The following is a 5995-nucleotide window of genomic DNA, read 5'->3' as shown; positions in this document are numbered from 1 at the left end:
GCCCTTGCTGTGGCCAGGAAAGGTCTTCCCAATATAATAGAGTCATTCCCCTCTTCACCTAAATCCAGGATTACAAAATCTACTAGAAATATGAATTTCCCTACTCTGACCAAGAGATTTTCAATCACCCCTTTGGGAATTACCAGAGATCTATCCACTAGCTCCAATGACATCTGTGTAGGCTTCACTTCTTCTATAGATGGCCTTCTCATCATAGACAACGGCATCAGGTTGATACTGTATCCTAAATCACACAGTGCCTGGTCAATGATTATGTTACCAATGGTACAAGGCAGGAATAAGCTCCCAGGTTCTTTGAGTTTTGGTGGGAGGCCTTCTTGGATCACTGCACTACATTCCTGGGTTAAGATCACTGTCTCCTTCTTATTCCAACTTCTTTTCTTATTGATGAGCTCCATGAGAAATTTTGCATATAGAGGCATTTGTTCTAGAGCTTCAGCAAGTGGAATGTTGAACTCCAGCTTCTTAAAAACTTCTAAGAACTTGGGGAATTATTGATCCTTCATTTTCTTTTGCCATCTTTGAGGGTATGGCAGCGGGGGAGTGTAAGGCTTCACCATTTTCCTCTGTTCTTGTGATTGCTCCTCCATGACTTGCTTTCCCTTCTTTGAAGCTTGTGGCTATTCCTCTTTCTCCTTGAGCTTCTCTTGGTCTTACTTGTCTTTTTCTCTTACTTGCTTCTTGCTGCCAATAACATTCTCCACAGGCTTCTTATTAGCTTCTTTGCCATTCTCCAAGGTTCTTCCACTCCTTAGTTGAATTGCTTTATATTCTTCTTTGGGACTGGGGATGGTGTCACTTGTTAATGTATTTGGTGCTCTTTCAGCCATTGTTTGCTTGGACAATTGGCCAATTTGCCTATCTAGATTCCGCAGTGAAGCTTCATGGTTCTAATGGGCCAATTCTTGATGCTTGATCATCTTTTCCATCATTATCTCCAAGTTGGAGATCCTTTGAGATTCTTGGGGTGGTTGTGGTTGATTATGGGATGTTGAGGGTGGATGGTAGTTATTTTGGGTAGTAGATAGGTTATTGGGTGGATAGTAGTTGGATTGGGGTTGATTATTTTGTAGTTTTTTATATGGATTTTTGTTAGTGTTTTGATGATTCTGGTGGTTTGTATTGCGGAAGTTATGTTGGTTTGAGTTTCTTTACCAAGGTTGCTGGTTTTGGTTCTCTCCCCACTTCAGATTGGGGTGGTTTCTCCAAGATGAGTTGTAGGTATCTCCATGAAATTCATTTTGTCCAGCTCCTTGATTGTGCATATAGTTAAATTGATCTTGCTACTGCTCTTCATAGCTTTCCTCCTGTTGCCCCCACACCACTAGTGGTTGATTAGTTGTACTCACTGCTGCAAGTTGTAATACATCCATCCTCTTTGACATTGTTTTAATTTGCTGTTGAAGTTGCTCGTGCATGAGTTTATTTTGAGCTAATATTGTATCAACTCCTTCAAGTTCAAATACACCTTTCTTTGAGACTGCTTGCCTTTCAGAAGAGTAGAAGTACTCATTGTTGGCTACCACGTCTATAAGATCATGTGCCTCTTGAGCCGTTTTCATCATTTGCAAAGATCCTCCTGATGAATAATCCAAAGCTTTCCTTGAAGGTAAGGACAAGCCTTCATAGAAATTCTGCAACTCCACCCATTCACTGAACATTCCTTTTGGACACCTTCTGATCAGAGCTTTATACCTCTCCCAAGCTTCATACAATGATTCTCCTTCTTGCTGTATGAAGGTTTGCCATCAGTTTTTAGCTTAATGACTCTTTGGGGGTCACTACAAGAAAAAGTAATATTTGTAACAAAAAAAATTGTTACAAAAAATCGAAATTTTGAAACAAAAGAATTTTGTAACAAAAAAAGGGGCCATTGCAGTAAGTCCTGTTACAAAAAGTTTTTGTAACAAAAAATGGAATTGTTACAATTCAAAGTGATATTTTGTAACAAATTTTTCTGATACAAAAAACCAGAAGTCGTTACAAAAGTGGTAACAAATTTTGATCTTCAAAGTATTTTTGGTGACAATCTATTTTTTTCTATCATAAAATTTTGTTACAAAATGTAACTTGATTTTGTAACATTTTTTTTCTTTAGTTACAAAAACAAAATAATTATTTTGTAACAATTTTTTAGAATACAAATTACATGCATAATTTACTAAATTATTTTTTTAATTAACTAATATATTAACTATTTTACTAAGCAAGTCTACATTTATATAATATGTAAAAACATACATAATCCAAACATGTCTTATTTAGCTAAAATTGCTTTAAAACAAAATAACATTAGTGAGTACATTGATTAGTTCTACAAGTTATATGTCTTGCACTAGTTCAACCAAAAGTTAAAAGTTCTAACATAGATTAGTGTCTCTATAAATCAAAATATTCTTGAATCCTTTAGGTAGCATGTTGTCACTATTTTTGCACCCCTGTAAATGAGAAAAATCAAAACAAAAATTAGAAACAAGATATAACACTAATTACAATTTTTTTCATTCACTTTTATTCAAAAATAATAGTAAGCCTAATTTGGCAAAACAGACTTTCACCAATTTGAATCAACCAAGAATATTATGACAACAAGCTACAAAGTAATTACTTAACCAACTATGTCTTTAAAATGTCTCCTCATAACATACCTTCAATACTTCATCAAATTCAACTAGGCTCTTGATGAGACGCAGAAGCTGGTGAATTAAAAATTGTTAAAATGGTTACGTTGCAAGTATAGTTCTTAATTCACCGAAAATCTGCCTATCAATTTAGAAATATGTCACAGAGAATTAAATTAAACACTACTGGGAGTTTTAAGTCCCAGGTCGTCTCCCAACGAGTTGTAGAAAAGTGTGCTATCTTATTAATCAGATGTTCAAAGAAGTTGAGTTGGGTAAATTGGAATTTAAATTGAGGAAATTTAGTTAATATGAATAAAAGCCTTGACTGGGAGTTGATTAGTTGGAATTTTTATTATTGGTGGAATGATTGTAAGATTAATTTATAATTAATGGTTGTTCTGTTTGGTTATCCTTTACTAGGTAAAGGAAAGTCAAACAAGTTGGAATGCCAGATCTGTTCACAAGTTGCAACCCACTTAGTTCAAAGGGATTGGCGTTGGTGACAGGATAGCAATCCAACATTTAAACCAATTACAAATTTTTCTTCAATCCTTCCAACTCAAGAGTTCCTTTTAATCAACTCCCCATCAAGTAAGGAAACTACTCACGCATTGTAAATAAAGAATCCATAGCATATGAAAGGGAATTAAAAGAAGACATGATTATTGGAATTGAAATTAAATTAAAAAGAAATAATCCTTGCATTAAATAATCGTAAGAGTATTCAAATAACAAAATTGAACAAAACAAGGAACGTAGAAGAATAAAACCAAGTTGAGAAAACGAACTAGAATGACGAAGTCTTGATGATGGAATAACTCTTCTCAATGTTCCAATGCTAAGATCAATTAAAAATTCTAAAACCTAAAGAGAGAAACCTAAGAGAGTAAAAAGTAGATCTAAAACTATCTCTGAATGAATATGTTGTTTATTTCTGCATGTTCTCTGACTCTAGTCTGCTGTTCCGGGCCGAAAACTGGGCCGAAATAGGGTCCAAAATTGCCCCCAACGGATTCTGCAGATTATGCAGATCGCACATGTCACGCGATCGCGTCATCCATGTGGACGCGTCATTCGCGTTTTTCCTCGCCACGCGTTCGTGTTGTCCACACTGCCGCGTCGCCTGAGCTTTTCCAATCCGTGCGGCTGCGTGAACCATGCGGCCGCGTCGCTGCGATTTGCTCTTCTTCGCGTGGTCACGTGAGCCATGCGACCGCGTCACTTCTCGCTGGTTATCTCCTCAAAATTCTTGTGTTCCTTCCATTTTTGCTATCTTCCTTTCCAATCTCCAACTCATTCATGCCCTATAAAGTCTGAAACACTTAACACACAGATCACGGCATCGAATGGAATAAAGGAGAATTAAAAATAAATAATTAAAGTCTCTAGGAAGCAGTTTTCAAACATGTAATAAATTTAGGAAGGAAATCTAAATGCATGCTAATTTAATGAATAAGTGGGTAAGGATCATGATAAAACCACACAATTAAATACAATATAAACCATAAAATAGTAGTTTATCAGCTCTTTCTAATGCTGAAGAAGAACTTTTTCTGCATTGATTTGCAACCCCAAGAGTTGTACATATGTGATGATTCCAGTGTGTATCATGAAAGAAGAATTGTCATTATATGAGAAAATGAGTAAAAAAGCACAAGTTCAGACATCTTCCCTCTTTCCAAAATCAAATATATCCTAATTAATGATAATGTTAATAAGTAGATTATAACCTGCTTCACAATGGCATCACCCTTAATTGGGATATCCTCATCATTTGTAATCTTTGATATAAGTCTGACAGCCCATTCCATATCAAAATTGAACTTTTGAAACATCTCGTCGTGTAAGTTGTAACAAGGATAATGTGAGAATTGTTGACAGCTCTTAATTAGTAAAATAAACTCATCCAGTCCACCACAAGAAACCTAAATGTAAATGAACAAAATAAGCAGCAGAAAACATTTAAAAATTTAGACATAAGATTCAGTCCTTATCTTTTGCAGACAAAGGGGATACAAATTCAAACCTATACCTCATTAAAACATTCTATTCATAAAAACAATAGTTGTATTTGTTTCCATAAAGAGATCAGGCACCTAAAGTGCATAAAATAGATCTCTCGCACAATGCTCTTCCTACAAATGTAACATTATTAACACAGTTATATATGGAAGTTATAGAACATGGATAAACTATTACCTTTCCTCTTGCCTCCCCTTTGATCAATACCATTGGATGTCCCATTTGTTCCACGGATGTAGCTGCCAGTGGCACAGATATTGTAAACAGAAACACCAATTCCCCCTGCTGATTTGCTAATGACAGCACACTCCTTCAAAGTATCATATATTCCCTCTATACTATCATCTTTCATATATATGAGGAAGCAACTACTCAACTGTCAAGCATATAAAGATAGCCAATTAAATTAGGTCTCCAATGATCAGTTCACCAACAGTGGGAAAAAATAAAACACAGGCTCACAAAAAGACAAGGAAAACCTTACTTGGCGTTGGCTCCTTTTTGCATGGCTAAGTGAGGCGCAGATTTTTCTTAAGCTGGGTGCACTTCCACCAATTCTTTGTTTGCTTCCAACAGTGGATGCTATGCTCTAACTATTTCTAACACTATGAAAAAGCTGTTATAGGAAAAACATAAGACGTATTAAAACAAGAAAAAAGAACAGCTGTAGAGGAAGAACAGCCGAGATGAACCAGAAACCAGCAACCAAGCGATGCACAGCAACTAGGGAACGACAATGCCGAGAACTACCAGGGAGGAAGAACGGCCGAAATGAACTAGACCAGTAGAGGCAGAGGACCAGGGACCAGAGGAGCAGCACAAGCAGAAGTAGTTTCATTAATTCAACAGAACAAAACAAAACAAAACAAAACAAAACAAAAGCAGTTTCAGTAATTCAACAGAACAACCAGCAAGGCAGCAACAATAAAATAAACAAGTCAACAACTAGCAGCAATCCATCAAATAGCTTACCATAATAAAGTTCAAAACTGAATCAAGGAATAGCTTACCATACTAAAGAGGTGCGACTAAATCGAGCAGCCACAATAACAACACTTGCTGCAACAATGAACGGCTCGGAGCAAGGGGGCAGCAGCAGAATGATGGCTCCGACGGTGGTGTACGACGGAGCAACACATGATAAACAATCCCTGGCACAAACAATCTCTGCAACAACTCTTATAGTAACAAGGATTTTGACCGACAATGAGAAAAAACCAGAACAGGGCTAAAGTTTACCAAGGAGATGGCGGCTCCAACGGTGGCAAAACGGAGACGGAGCACAACTCCTTGAATGGCAGGAGAAGAGGCTAACCACGGCGGTGACA

General features: G+C 36.7%; 1 long non-coding RNA gene across 3 annotated transcripts; it reads right to left on the bottom strand.

Annotated features, from left to right (window-relative positions):
* On the bottom strand, window positions 4899–5752 carry LOC110264004. 3 transcript variants are annotated; one of them, XR_002349732.1, is made up of 4 exons: window positions 5678–5752; window positions 5386–5443; window positions 5152–5283; window positions 4899–5043 (listed from the first exon to the last, which is right to left on the bottom strand). It is a non-coding gene; the product is annotated as an uncharacterized LOC110264004 (long non-coding RNA). The 3 variants fall into 3 exon arrangements; XR_002349733.1 differs by having other exon boundaries at window positions 5418–5443; window positions 5678–5737; XR_002349734.1 differs by lacking the exon at window positions 5386–5443 and having other exon boundaries at window positions 5678–5726.

Source organism: Arachis ipaensis, chromosome B06, assembly GCF_000816755.2.
Source record: "Arachis ipaensis cultivar K30076 chromosome B06, Araip1.1, whole genome shotgun sequence".
NCBI lineage: Eukaryota > Viridiplantae > Streptophyta > Magnoliopsida > Fabales > Fabaceae > Arachis > Arachis ipaensis.
Note: the sequence above shows the minus strand (reverse complement) of the source record. Positions and strands in the feature narration are given on the sequence as shown.